We start from the raw sequence: 15999 nt of genomic DNA, 5'->3' as shown, positions 1-15999 counted from the left end.
GTTGCTTTTTGAGCCGAGGGTCTTCTGGAAACAGCTTCTCTATCCTTCGGGGTAAGGGTAAGGTCTGCGTACATATTAGCCTCCCCAGACCCCACTTGTGGGATTATACTTGTTGTTGAAGTCTTAATTGCTTTCCCAAATACGATTAATAAGTCTTCATTACAAGATGCGTTTTATAAGTCCAATGTTTAACAAGGAGCTGGTAAAATAACAGTAGCGCTTTTTTTTCACCCCTTTCTTGCGCTAATGCCCTTCCATTCCTCGTTTCCTTATAATCGGCGTTCTCAGAAGACAAATTAAAATCAATAAAGAGCTAAAATTAGAAAAGAGAGATTTAAAGCAAACTGGAAGGAAGGCAAACAGTTGCAGAAGTTGAGTTAGGGTGCCTCAAACAAGGAGACCTCTGTTTTGCTAATCTATTGCAGGTATTCATTTCCTTATTTTGTATCTCTATGGTATTTTCTGTGTGTGTGTGTGTGTTTTTAGTGTTTATTGTGCTTCAGAAGAACTTTTTGGTCATATTGTATTGAAGATAGAATAAAATTTAGAATCTTCGTTTTGCAATGTATAACGTGATCCATAGCAAATGCGATTGCCGATGCACTGTATATCAATTCAAACTATATAATGTTTTTTCTGTAGGAAGTACCAAATGGACACATTGGTCGAATACTACTGAGTGAAGGTCAAGTGTTTGATTGAATTGTATTCATTGTTTTAGGGGACAGAGGTTATTTCATTGTATGGATTCACTTCCACACTTTACTTTCCTGTTTTAGGGATTATATGCTTTTTAAGCGGTTAGTTTTCTGCCAAACGCTATGCATCGTATACTGCATATCAATTCTAACTGTATAATATTTTTTCCTATAGGAAGGATCAATTGGACACAATGGTCGAATACAACAGAGTGAAGGTCAAGTGTTTGATTGAATTTACTAAAGGGTTTATGCGTAGGTAAGGTCAAACTTCTGTTATTGATTCGAAGAAATGATCAAAAGAGCTTTATTTGCCCGAGAAGTGGGCGTTTCCAATGATAATGCATGGCCACTTAGGAGGGGAATTCACCGCAAATACTAGTTTATTTATTGTTGATAAAATGGCCTAGTCCTTCACATATACCGTGCAATGTGCTCAATTAGGTACTAAGAGAGGTTATATGATATTAGCTCTAGCAGTTCTAGATTAGTGATATATAACTTGAGTTTCATAGCCAGTGTAAAGAAATCTTTGCATATTTAGAGCATCTTCTTTCAATAAATGATTGATAATCTTCCTTATAACACAATGAGAGAACAATGAGAAAAGAAACTTCTTTTGGAAAAAAGAAGAGAAATAGAGTACGTAGTGTGAACTGACACATTGCAAGATTACCTAGATTACTTATTCTCTTGGAGCTTCCCCCTGATGCATCTAATTCTTTTCTCCTCGTGAGATGCTTCGCTTGGTCATGTATCAGATCTAGACACCAAGTCTTCGCCACATCGATGCACATAATTTGCACATATATAAGAAGTGATCCTAATGTTTTGGTGGCATCTATTGGCATTTACTCTTCCATCAATTAGGATTTATGTTCTCATGGTTTATAATTCGTCAAGTATCATCAAATATTTATTTAATTTTAAATTACTAGAAATTTTGAAAATTTACAATCTTATATCATGGATGTGTGAATTTAATTTCCTACAATGAAAGAAACATGATGTCATCTGAATCGACCTATGGGAACCAAACAACTTTTGAACTCTGGTCAGCGTGTTTCGTAGTAAAAGGATAAAGAATTCTAGCAACAAGGTTGGAGAAGTGTTAATTAATGTTGGACATATGAGAGCACCTTTGACATTTGTGTTGAATGTTGTTGGAGCAATAGAGGCAACACCATTTGGTTGTATAAAAGTTTAAAAGAATATATAACTTGAGTATCATGCATTATCCTCCAACATTCCACCCCTTAGAGCAATAAAGGAAAGATCATGTGGTAGTATAAAAATCTAACAGATCTAGATTGATAATATATAACTTAAGTATCTTTCACGATCCGTGAAGGGGAGCTTTGGCGTAACTGGTAAAGTTGCTGTCATGTGACCATGAGGTCACGGGTTTAAGCCGTGGAAACAGCCTCTTACAGAAATGCAGGGTAAGACTGCATACTGTAGACCCTTGTGGTCCGGCCCTTCACAGGACCCCGCACTATAGCGTAAGCTTAGTGCAACAGGGCACATGCTGCCCTTTTTTATCTTTCACGATCCTCCACCACTCCACCCCTTAAAAAAAGAAAAGAAAAGAAAGATGCTCTCACCTAAAGAATATTTTTTTATATGAAGAGCTCTTTCTCAAAAAAATGATTGATAATTTTTTTGTAGCATTTTGAGCGAATAATGAGAAAAGACAAAGAGAGCACATAGTGTGAACTGATAATGTCAGATCATCTAGATTACTTGGATTTTCAATTGCTTTATTTACCCTTTTGACATTTTCCCTAATACACCAAGTCTTCGCCAATCTACTGTGCAATGTGCTCAAAAAGGTACTAAGAGAGGTTATATGATATTAGCTCTAGCAGTTCTAGATTAGTGATATATAACTTGAGTTTCATGCACAATTTCATAGCCAGTGTAAAGAAATCTTTGCATATTTAGAGCATCTTCTTTCAATAAATGATTGATAATCTTCCTTATAACATTATGAGAGAACAATGAGAAAAGAAATTTCTTTTGGAAAAAAGAAGAGAACTAGAGTAAAGACTTAGGGAAAGATGTGAATCACCTCCATTTACATTGTCGAATAGCGTCTTAGTTGTGGTGGGAAATCCTATGATGGTCTGGACCAGAGTGAGTAATGCCGAGCACTGTAAAAGAAATAATGTTTAGTTGGACCTTTAGAAGATCAGAGGAGACATAGGTATGGCATGTTGCTCATCTATACTTATGGACTGTATGAAGAGAGAGCATTTGGAGCGCTTTTGATGGAGTAGAGATGGTTTTGTACACTTGAGGAATAACCTTCTATCTCTTATTCCTTTTTGGTGCACCCGCGAGGTTCCCATATATATAAAAGATTCGGTGTCTTTCATAGAAAATCATATCATTTCGTAAGATTTTTCTATCTTTTGGTATACCTCTTGCATACAAGCATTTTTTGCCCTTCTTTTAATGATTTTTTTTTACTTCATCTAAAAAAAAAAACTGATCCATAGGATGACTACAAAAGTGAATCTTTTGACGGGTTGTTAGAAGTAGTGTTTCTTTCTAATTTCAGAGATCATTATCTTAGTTGAAGAAATAGTGTCGTAGACTTATTTTTAAGATCAGCTATCAGATTATTTGTCTTTGTTTCTCCACCCAACAACAACAACATACCCAATGTAATCTCACAAATGGGGTTCGGGGAGGGTAGTGTGTAAGCAGACGTTACCCCTACCTTGTGCAGGTAGAGAGACTTCTCCACCCAGTTAATCTAATAGCGACTCATCAAAAGCTTGTAATAACTAAAAGAGAAGTGGAGCCAATCCTTACTTGATATGTTATTCAGGAAAAAAGGCCAACTCTTCTTTGCACTCAAGGCAGCATTTAGTTTCACTAGCTGCTTGATAGATGCATGAGTGCTTAGTTTCACTGGCTGCTTGATGGATGCACCTTTTGCAAACTGCATCAAAGAGGAAATTATCATAAACTCGAGATTTAGATTGACAACCAATTAGCTAATGATCTATCGCAATAAACAAACTTCAAAAAAGAAAGAAGGAACTTTAAGTTTGACAGTGTTGATGGTGATCCTTCACAGTCAACACTGCTAGCTGAAGGTATACTTTTGTTGCATTTGTACTACTAGATATTTGCTCAACTGCCATAAATGTTTATCCTTTTAATCACACTTAAATAGCTTTAAATCTTGGAAATCTATTACTCTGTCACTTCTTCAATCAGTGAAGATGCCGGAACTTTTAGTTTGCCAATGTGTAACAGTTCTTTGACTCTTGTCTAGCTTAAGTTGCTTTTTGCGGATTGATATATGATGCAAAACATGCTCGTATTTATGTGTATGATTGGTCAAAGTGCAAGTCCTACAACGGTAGCTGTTTTCCCTTAAAAAAGTATTTTTCATGAAATCTTAAACCTGGAGAAAATATTTAATATCGTTGCTATTTACTAAGTCCTTTCATCATCTATGCTCTTATCAGTCGCATAGCGGGTGGTCTCAATATTTTGGTAGGCATCTCTGGAATTTACTCTTCCTTCAATTACGGTTTGCTCTCATGCTTTATAATTCTACAAGTAGCATATAAGTAAATACTTAAACATAATTTACGAGAAAGATGAATAAAAAATTCCCTCCCATATCATCGTTCTGTGAATTCAATTCCTAAAATGATAGAAAGAGAATGCATGTCAATCTATCTATGGGAACCAAAGAACTTTGGAATTCTAATCAACTAATTTTACTAGAAAGATATAAACAACACTGGTAGGAACGATGTAGAGGTGCTAACTAATGTTAGGCGTGTGCCGTGTTGGAAGACGTTTGACCTTTGTGTTGACTGCCAGTGGAGAAAAAAAATGTAAGCCCACTTATTATTGTAAAAGTTTTAACAGATTTAGATTCATGAAACGTAACTTGAGTATCATGCACAATCCCCCACCACTCCATCCCTTAAGAAAACGATAGAGAAATTCTTACCCAATTTGAGAAAAATTTTGTATAGGAAGAGCTTATTCCTTCAAGAAAATCTTGATAATCTTCCTTGTGGCACTTGAGCGAATAACGAGAGAAGAATTTGCTCTACGGAAAAAAAAAAGAAGAGAGAGAGAGTGCATAGTGTGAACCGATACTGTCAGATTACCTAGATTGCATTACTTACTCATTTTGCACTTCCTCCTTAGGCATTTTATTAATTTTTCCTCCTTATGAAGCCAAATCTTAATTTTTCCTCCTTATGAAGCCAAATCTTAATTTTTCTTCCTTATGAAGCCAAGTCTTACTTTAATTTCAGAAGAGAAATCCAAAGGCCCCGATTTTTCTTCTACCAAATGGTACAAAAATTAAATAACTACCCTTATATACTAATACATACCGAAAAACAAAAAGAAAAAAAAAACTATATTAATAGGAAAATGAAGAAAACAACAGAGGTACAATTCACCAGATAAAAAAAGGTTGTCTTTTTCAGTGCATTGCAATCAACTTCTTCCTTCATTTTATCAAATCCTCTTGGTTTTAATCTGGACGCCATGTTAGAAGATCAGTCTTGTTTGGTTTCAAAGGATTGTCAGAGAGAGAGTAACTTGGTGGCTTGCATGAATGGCAAAGAGCCATTGGTAAATTATCAGGAGTGTGAACTTGTGAAATGCAAGTTGCCAAATAAGTCTGATGCTTTCAACAAAGTGGAAGTCACTCTATCTTTGGGAAACTCTTCAGCATCCCCGAACGAGCAAGCTGGCAATAAACGTCATGCTGGGGATAATTCTGATTCGAGCTCTCTTATTCATGCCATTGGCCGTGACAATTCCATCGGCTGTCTCATTCATTGCTCTCGGTCGGATTATGGTGCCATAGCATCTTTGAATCGTAGCTTTCACTCATTGATTAGGAGCGGAGAACTTTACAAATTGCGGCGGGAAAATGGTGTGGTTGAGCATTGGGTTTATTTCTCCTGCCAACTGGTTGAATGGGAAGCTTTTGATCCTAGTCGCGGTCGTTGGATGCATCTGCCAGCTATGACTCCTGATGAGTGTTTCGTGTTGTCTGACAAGGAGTCGTTGGCGGTTGGCACAGAGCTGCTTGTGTTTGGAAAGGAGATCTTTTCGCATGTCATTTATCGTTACAGTTATTGACAAACACGTGGTCATCTGGGATGCGGATGAATGTACCAAGATGTTTGTTTGGTTCTGCCAGCATTGGGGAGATTGGCATTCTAGCTGGTGGCTGCGACTCACAAGGCAAAATACTTAGCTCAGCTGAACTTTACAATTCGGAGGCAGGAACGTGGAAGACTTTACCGAGCATGAACAAGCCACGTAAGATGTGTTCAGGGGTATTCATGGATGCGAAATTTTATGTGATAGGAGGAATTGGAGGAGTCGAATCGAAGCGATTGACTTGTGGGGAGGAGTATGATCTTGAAAAAGGAACGTGGCGTGAAATCCCAAACATGTCTCCTGTGCAAGCTAACGCTGCTACATCTGATGCACCTCCTTTGGTTGCAGTTGTAGACAATGAGCTGTACGCGGCTGATTATGCTGACATGGAGGTGAGGAAGTATGACAAGCAAAATAAAGCGTGGGTTACCATAGGACGGCTGCCCGAAAGAGCAGCTTCCATGTGTGGTTGGGGTTTGGCTTTTCGAGCATGTGGTAACAGGCTAATTGTAATTGGTGGACCCAAGGGAGGTGCAGAATATATTGAAGTGAATTCATGGATTCCAAGTGAAGGGCCGATACAATGGGACTTGCTTGGCCGAAAGCGATCTGGTAGCTTTGTGTATAACTGTGCTGTCATGGGGTGCTGATCTTATAATCCTAGTCTTTTGTCCTTGATGATGTTATCTTGATCCATCTTTCTTTTTGTTTTAAGTTCATGTTTGTTCTTTTCTAGCAATCTTTATCGTTGTATTGGAATATGCATTTAAGGGGAAAAATAGGACAATGAAATTCCATAATTGTACGCTGATAGACAAGCGAGTTCCTATCTCATCTCATCTTTATTTTCCCTCCTTTATAAGATTTGATATGTTTGAAAAATAGTTGCATCTTCGTGAAGTCACACCATTACTTCTTGAGATATGACATATGCATGTGTTTTACGTGATTTTGTCTTTCATTCCGTCTGAAGTTTTTCACCCAGAGTTTAGTTAATTCACTCATAACTCTTTGCATTTGTTAATTTCTCTCTACATCTTAGTCTCAGAGCATCTAGTACTAGAACAAGGGGAGGACAGATGCACCGCAATTGCTGCAAATAGAAGAAGAGGAAAAGAAGGTGAAGTGTGTTATACGTCACAACTTTTTGAGGTTTGATTCCTGCGCTTAGTAAAATTAGGACAGCATTGCTAACCCTCGTCTCGTAATTTTTTAACCTATTACATTCTTCACTAACTTTGAAATTTAAAATGATAATTAAAGAACTCATTTTCTAGTCGGCTTATGGAGATTACAACTCTTTTTGTTGTTTCACAATCAGAAAACGCGATTGACATTTTTAGTAGACTTTCATTTTCAGTCTTGAAAGTTATTTTCCAGCTGGAATCTCTTCATAAGCAAATCCATTTGATCTCTGTGTAGATTACTGTTACTAATGAGTGGTAATTAGTTTTCCAGAACAGCATCTGAACTTACTATTGTATTATACACTCTGCAGTAACTTTATAATGGTCAATAAGAAGGTTTCACTTCTTAGATTTTATTCCAGTTATTACTTAACCTTTTGGGGACTTTCCCCTGATGAATTTAATTCTTTTTCTCTCTTTTGAGGTTCATAATAAAGTGCACTGTCTTTTTAAAATTTGAAGCAAAATTTTAGTTGCATCTATAAAACTCGGTATCATAGTCCATATGTATTAACTGTGCTGAGTGTGCACCCTGTTGTAGTTTGTGATAGTTGAATGTATTCATTAGTGAAGCCAAAAATGTAAATAGTGATACAGCTAAGTACCATCTGGATTTGGATTACTTGAATAGCCTTCTTTTGGTATTTTCCTCACCTCCATGAGGTTCTTATTGTTATTTGGGAATGTATGCCAGGTGTTACTACGGTAAATATTTAGCTGCATCTAGCCAAAACAATTTAACCTTACTAGTATTGCTATGGCAAAAGTTCTTTATAATAAATACTTAGTCACACTTGGTTTATACATCAAATCAAACAATTTAACCTTAGTAGCATTTCATTCCATTATTTCTTAGTTTTACGTACTCAACATATATAGTGAGACTGTAACTTTGGCGTCCCTAATCCTTGTTGATGTCCATATATTGCATGTTTTTTTCTCCAAATACATGAAGTGGCAAAACATTGGATGCATGGATTAACATGCATTTTCTTGTATCCCTTTTGCTTAGGTTATATTATATTTTTTGGTTGTTATTGCTTTTCTTTGCATAGTTCTTTGTCAGAACTGCTGTGATTATGCTTTCCTTGACCCGAGGGCCTACTGGAAACACCTCTCTACCTTCACTAGGTAGGGGTAAGGCATGGGCGAAGCCACATGGTCAAAAGGTCGTCGAAAAATTACATTATGTATATAGGTACAATATTACGTATTAGAGGTATGTAACACATATTGAACATCCTTTATCGGAAATTTTTTTCACTTCTTTTAAACTTGAACACCCTTGGGGAAATTCTTAGCTTCGCCATTGGGTTAAGGTTTGCATACATACTACCCTCCCCAGAACCCACTTGTGGGAATACACCGAGTATGATTTTGGCTTCTTTCTGAAATCAAACAGGGCGTTTTGCTCTTGAAAATAGGTAGTATTTTAGATGGAAAACGTAGAAGATTTCATAGCCATTGCATGACACACCATCTGGTTTAGCTGATCACGTCGTATATGTCAAACCTCGATGGCTATGACGCACGTCACGCGCTAGTCTCCAACATTGGACAATACACCATCTGGTTTAGCCGACCATATCATAGATCAAGTCAGACCTTAGTAACTATGACGCGCTATGAGGGAAACAAACTTTTAGGATCTTGGGATGAGGTTTTGCCCATTTCTAAGATCTTGGCCCATCCAACAACAATAGAAATTGTTATCGCGACCTAGTAGTTATGAATTATTATCTTTAGGAGTACAAAGAAATGTGATTTCATAAATGATTTGGGAGTATCAAATCTAATGTTACAGAGGGATATCATGTTAATTGTAAAATTACAATCTACCAAAACTGATCCAATTGGGATTGCAAAAGTGTAACTTACTTCGACAAATTAGGTCAAGAAGACAAGAACATAATATTATGTTGTTAATAAGTGAACTATTAGTATCTTTCACGATCCGTGAAGGGGAGCCTTGACGTAACTGGTAAAGTTGTTGTCATGTGATCTTTAGTTTCTATTTTCTGCGATGGAAACAACCTCTTGCAGAAATGCAGGGTAAGACTGCGTACTATAGACCCTTGTGGTCCGGCCCTTCCCCGGACCCCGCGCATAGCGGAAGCTTAGTGCACCGGGTGCCCTTTTTTATCTTTCACGATTCTCCACCACTCCACCCCTTTAAAAAAAAGAAAAGAAAGATGCTCTCACCTAAAGAATATTTTTTTATATGAAGAGCTCTTTCTCAAAAAAATGATTGATAATCTTTTTTATAGCATTTTGAGCGAATAATGAGAAAAGAAGAAGAGAGCACAGAGTGTGAACTGATAATGTCAGATCATCTAGATTACTTGGATTTTCAATTGCTTTATTTACCCTTTTGACATTTTCCCTAATGCATTTAATTATTTTTTTGTGCTCGTATGCTTCACTTGCTCATATGTTAGTTCTTGACACCAAGTCTTCCCCACATTTATGCACATAATTTGTAGATAAGGGGTGCTTCTTCCTTTAAGACATGATTGATAATATGAAATGCTTCTTCCTTTAAGAAATGATTGATAATATCCTTGTAGCACTTGAGAGAACGAGAAAGAAAAATTTCTAGGAGAAAGAAAAAAATGAGAGTACATAGTTTGAATTGACGCTATGACAAACGCCTAGATTATTTGGATTTACGATTGCACTACTTGGTCTTTTGGAACTTCCTTGATGCATTTAATCCTTTTTTTCCTCCTGAGTTGTTTCACTTTGTCATACCTCAGTTTTAGACACCAACCTAACATTGATATACATAATATTGTTGAGTGCCATTGGAGTAATAGAGGTAAGAATAATGAAAGAAAAAACTGCTCTACGAAAAAGAAGAGAAAGAGAGTACATAGTGTCAACTGACACAGGGTCAGATGAGCTAGATTACTTGGCCCTAGATTATATTACTTACTCTTTTGACACTTTCTCCGTAGGCATTTAATTTTTTTTATTTATCCTTGGATGTTTCACTTGGTTATATGTCAGTTCTATACTCAGGCTTTCTCTGCATGTATGCACATAACTTGCACATAAATGGCGATTCTAAATTTTTAGTAGGAATCCCTGGTATTTACTATTCCATCAATTAGGATGTGCATTTTTTACTTGGCCCAAACACGTAGAAATATTTTTGTTAATGGGCGGCGGTTAAACTCAAACTTGAGTCCTCTGCCTCAGTTGGTGCCATCCGAAAAGATAGAACATGTTGAATTGTGTGAACAAGCTTATCTGAAAGCTCAAGTTATTAGAGATAGAATATAGTTATTTATTTATGTTTGCAAACTGGTCCATAGGATATGGAGTCTACAAGGGGAGAGGCACATTGGGATTTGGAGTTTTGAAACAAATTGCAAGACTGGAAGGTTGAAACACATGATAGTCAAGATGTATGGAGATGGGGGCGGGGGAAAATAGTGTCTTTATGTAAGTCCTATTATGAGAAGTTTATTACTAGGAAGGAGTTGAGGAATGTGTATGTTTTCACTTGGCTAGTTGCGTCTGGGGTAATCTTGACGGTGGAGAACTTAGGGAAGAAGAAGTTCATTTGTTAGTTGGCGCTTCATGTGTAAAGACTCGGGGAAAGATGTGAATCACCTCCATTTACCTTGTCGAATAGTGTCTTAGTTGTGGTGGGAAATCTTGTGATGGTATGGACCAGAGTGAGTAATGCCAAGCACTGTGAAAGAAACAATGTTTAGTTGGACCTTTAGAAGACAGAAGAGACACAAGGTATGGGATGTTGCTCCTCTATACTTATGGACTGTATGAAGAGAGAGGATTTGGAGCGCTTTTGATGGAGTAGAGATGGTTTTGTACACTTGAGGAATAACCTTCTATCTCTTATTCCTTTTTGGTGCACCCGCGAGGTTCCCATATGTATAAATGATTGAGTGTCTTTCATAGAAAATCATATCATTTCGTAAGGTTTTTCTACCTTTTGGTATACCTCTTGTATACATCCATTTTTTGTCCTTCTTTTAATGAATTTTTTTACTTTGACGGAAAAAAAAAACTGATCCATAGGATGACTACAAAAGTGAATCTTTTGACGGACTGTCAGAAGTAGTGATTCTTAGTAATTTCAGATATCATTATCTTAGTTGAAGAAAAAGTGTCATAGACTTATTTTTAAGATCAACTATCAGGTTATTTGTCTTTGTTTCTCCACCCAACAATAACATACCCAGTGTAATCCCACAAATGGGATCTGGGGAAGGTAGTGTGTATGCAGATCTTACCCCTACCTTGTGCAGGCAGAGGGACTTCTCCACCCATTTAATCTAATAGCGACTCATCAAAAGCTTGTAATAACTAAAAGAGAAATAGAGTCGGTCCTTATATGAGATGCTATTCAGGAAAGCCCAACTCTTCTTTGCACTCAGGGCAGCACTTAGTTTCACTGGCAGCTTGATAGATGCATGAGTGCTTAGTTTCACTGGCTGCTTGATGGATGCACCTTTTGCAAACTGCATCAAAGAGGAAATTATCATAAACTCTAGATTAAGATTGACAACCAATTAGCTAATGATCCATCGCAATATTTGTTGCATTTGTACTACTAGATATTTGCAACTACCATAAATGTTTATCCTTTTAGTCACACTTAAAGAGCTTTAAATCTTGGAAATATATTATTCTGTCACTTCTTCAATTAGTGAAGATGCCGGAACTTTTAGTTTGCCAATGTGTAACAGTTCTTTGACTCTTGTCTAGCTTAAGTTGTTTTTTGCGGATTGATATATGATGCAAAACATGCTCCTATATATGTGTATGATTGGTCAAAGTGCTTTTTGTACTGACCTTATTTCTATTTACCAATGCTTTCTATTATGTTTATTGTATAAAGAGTGAGGATTGAGGAATTTGTATATCTTGTGTACGCATGCGAATGCAAAAATGGCTCACAAAAACTCATGTAGGCATGTCTGAAGGCAAAAGTTAATAGTGGTGGCTTTGTTGCAAGTTTACTACATAGAGTACGACGCAATCATTTATTAATTTCGTCTAGGTTGCTATCCATTGAAAATTCTGTGTTGGCTGGTTTTCCAGGATCTTTTACTTGAGATCATTGGTCACTTTTTACTGAATCCACTGACAGTGTTTTATCTCTTTGTTTTGCCTGCACAATAAGAATTGTATCAAACTTCTGAATTGATCCAGAAAAGAGACCACAAATATATCTAATATCTAATCATACTGAACTTTTAAGCGCAAGAAATACAAATAACATAATGTTTATCTGTTGAGAAAGATATTTTCTTTCTATAGACTTCCAGATGTTGTAGCCTTTATCATCTAGCATTGATGCATTGACTGTATGGACTGATGCAGTAAAAAACTGAAAAATTAGTGTATCTGACTAACTAAGTTGAGGTAGAAAACATCAAGTCGATATAAAAGATATTATGTCTGGAGGTAGCGATGATTTGATAACCTAATACTGTACACTGTTTCATAGTTAAAATTTATACATACATTTTGCATTAAATACATGTAAGTCCCTGCTTAAAATGCATGTAAGTTTTAGGTGAAAATCACTTGGATAGACTGTAACTTGCTGCAAAAGTTATATCATTAAACATTCTAGCATATTTCCCACAAACCATAATCTCATAATTGAAAGTAAACATTTCTTCAACAATGTAATTGGCTGCCATTGCAGATTTTTGTTATTTAATACTCCCTCAGTTCTAATTTATGTGAACCTGTTTGGTTGGGCACGGAGTTTAAGAAAAAATGAAGACTTTTGGAATTTGTGGTCCTAAACAAGTCAAAAAGGGGCCAAGAGTATTTATGTGGTTATAAAAGCTTCTCATTAAGGGTAGAATTGTAAGTTTAAGCTTAATTGTTTCCAAATTTAGAAAGGGGTCATTCTTTTTAGAACGGCCCAAAAAGGAAATAGGTTCACATAAACTGGAACAGAGGGAGTAGTAAGCATTTACTTTTGCCTGCTAGACTATTTTTCGTATTGTTAGTTTATAAGTGTGTCCAAGAACATAAGCAATTATAAGAATGCTAATTTTTATAAGAATCTATAAGTTTATATTTCGATTTTTCCTTATAGAAGCAAACATCATAATTATACATTTAGTGAAGATTTTCATGCACGCGAACATGTCATTTTGAGTAAGTTCAGTAGTGCATGCTTCAGCTTTCATTAAAAACCACTCCATATTGGTAGAATTCTAGGTATTTATGCACTTGTACTAAAGGTCAAATTTTACTCCAAAAACACATCCTTATCTTGCCTGCTTTATCTGGTCCCTTATAGGCTATAATTGCTGCTACTTGTTTTTGGTTTTGCTGTTATGTAGTTAACCCTTAGATGGAAGGTTTGGGGGGAGGGGCAGGTGTCCTGCAAGTCCTACAGTGGTAGCTGTTTTCCCTTAAAAAGTATTATTCATGAAAGCTTAAACGTAGAAATTACAGGCTCTACTTATCTAGAGAAAATGTTTAATATCAGTGTTATTTACTAAATCCTGTCATATGCTCTTATCAGTCGCATAGCGGGTGGTCTCAATATTTTGGTAGGCATCTCTGGAATTTACTCTTCCATCAATTACGGTTTGCTCTCATGCTTTATAATTCTACAAGTAGCATATAAGTAAATACTTAAACATAATTTATGAGAAAGATGAATAAAAAATTCCCTCCCATATCATCTTTGAGAAAAAAATTGTGTAGGAAGAGCTTATTCCTTCAAGAAAATATTGATAATCTTCCTTGTGGCACTTGAGAGAATAACGAGAGAAGAATTTGCTCCATGGAAAAAAAGAGAAAGAGAGAGTGCATAGTGTGAACCGAGATTGTCACATTACCAAGATTACATTACTTACTCTTTTTGCACTTCCCCCTTAGGCATTTAATTAATTTTTCCTCCTTATGAAGCCAAATCTTAATTTTTCCTCCTTATGAAGCCAAATTTTACTTTAATTTCAGAAGAGAGAATCCAAAGGCCCCGATTCTTCTTCTACCAAATAGTACAAAAATTAAGTCCCTACCCATTTATACTAATACCTACCGAAAAACAAAAAGAAGAAAAACTATATTAATAGGAAAATCAAGAAAACAACAGAGGTAGAATTCACCAGCAACAAAAAAGGTTGTCTTTTTCAGTTCATTGCAATCAACTTCTTCCTTCATTTTATCAAATCCTCTTGGTTTTAATCTGGACGACATGTTAGAAGATCAGTCTTGTTTGGTTTCAAAGGATTGTCAGAGAGAAAGTAACTTGGTGGCTTGCATGAATGGCAAAGAGCCATTGGTAAATTATCAGGAGCATGAACTTGTGAAACGCAAGTTGCCAAATAAGTCTGATGCTTTCAACAAAGTGGAAGTCGCTCTATCTTTGGGCAACTCTTCAGCATCCCCGAACGAGCAAGCTGGCAAAAAACATCATGCTGGGGATAATTCTGATTCGAGCTCTCTTATTCATGCCATTGGCTGTGACAATTCCATCGGTTGTCTCATTCATTGCTCTCGGTCGGATTATGGTGCCATAGCATCTTTGAATCGTAGCTTTCGCTCAGTGATTAGGAGTGGAGAACTTTACAAATTGCGGCGGGAAAATGGTGTGGTTGAGCATTGGATTTATTTCTCCTGCCAACTGGTTGAATGGGAAGCTTTTGATCCTAGTCGCGGTCGTTAGATGCATCTGCCAGCTATGACTCCTGATGAGTGTTTCGTGTTGGCTGACAAGGAGTCGTTGGCGGTTGGCACAGAGCTGCTTGTTTTTGGAAAGGAGATCTTTTCGCATGTCATTTATCGTTACAGTTTATTGACAAACACGTGGTCATCTGGGATGCGGATGAATGTACCAAGATGTTTGTTTGGTTCTGCCAGCATTGGGGAGATTGGCATTCTAGCTGGTGGCTGTGACTCACAAGGCAATATACTTAGCTCAGCTGAGCTTTACAATTCGGAGGCAGGAACGTGGAAGACTTTACCGAGCATGAACAAGCCACGTAAGATGTGTTCAGGGGTATTCATGGATGGAAAATTTTATGTGATAGGAGGAATTGGAGGAGCCGAATCGAAGCGGTTGACTTGTGGGGAGGAGTATGATCTGGAAAACGGAACGTGGCGTGAAATCCCAAACATGTCTCCTGTGCGAGCTAACGCTGCTACATCTGATGCACCTCCTTTGGTGGCAGTTGTAGACAATGAGTTGTACGCAACTGATTATGCTAACATGGAGGTGAGGAAGTACGGCAAGCAAAATAAAGCGTGGGTTACCATAGGACGGCTGCCCGAAAGAGCAGCTTCCATTTATGGTTGGGGTTTGGCTTTTCGAGCATGTGGTAACAGGCTAATTGTAATTGGTGGACCCAAGGGAGGTGCAGAATATATCGAAGTGAATTCATGGGTTCCAAGTGAAGGGCCGATACAATGGGACTTGCTTGGCCGAAAGCGATCTGGTAGCTTTGTGTTATAACTGTGCTGTCATGGGGTGCTGATCATATAATCCCGGTCTTTTGTCCTTGATGATGTTATCTTGATCCAACTTTCTTTCTGTTTTAAATTCATGTTTGTTCTTTGCTAGCAATCTTTATCATTGTACTGCAATATGCATTTAAGGGGAAAAATAGGACGATGAAATTCCATAATTGGATGCTGACAGACAAGCGGACTCCTATCTCATGTTATCTTCTTTTTTTCCTCCTTTATATGATTGGATATATTTCAAAAATAGTTGCATCTCCATGAAGTCGCAGTCATTACTTCTTGAGATATGACATGCATTGTGTTTTACGTGATTTTGTCATTCATTCCCTCTGAAGTTTTCCACCAAGAGTTTAGTTAATTTACTTATAACTCTTTGCATTTGTTAATTTCTCTCTACATCTTAGTCTCAGAGCATCTAGTACTGGAACAAAGGGAGGACAGATGCATCGCAATTTGCTGCAAATAGGAGGAAAAGAAGGTGAAGT

The 15999-nt window shown here is 37.0% G+C and overlaps 2 pseudogenes; both read left to right on the top strand.

Annotated features, from left to right (window-relative positions):
• Positions 1-162: 162 nt before the first annotated feature.
• LOC107818406 (F-box/kelch-repeat protein SKIP11-like) lies at positions 163-15772 on the top strand (annotated as a pseudogene).
• On the top strand, positions 964-6894 carry LOC107818415 (F-box/kelch-repeat protein SKIP11-like; annotated as a pseudogene).
• Positions 15773-15999: the final 227 nt, after the last annotated feature.

This window comes from Nicotiana tabacum, chromosome 10 (genome assembly GCF_000715075.1).
Source record: "Nicotiana tabacum cultivar K326 chromosome 10, ASM71507v2, whole genome shotgun sequence".
Classification (NCBI taxonomy): domain Eukaryota; kingdom Viridiplantae; phylum Streptophyta; class Magnoliopsida; order Solanales; family Solanaceae; genus Nicotiana; species Nicotiana tabacum.
The sequence above is the reverse complement of the archived record's forward strand: the minus strand, read 5'-3'. Positions and strand labels throughout refer to the sequence as shown.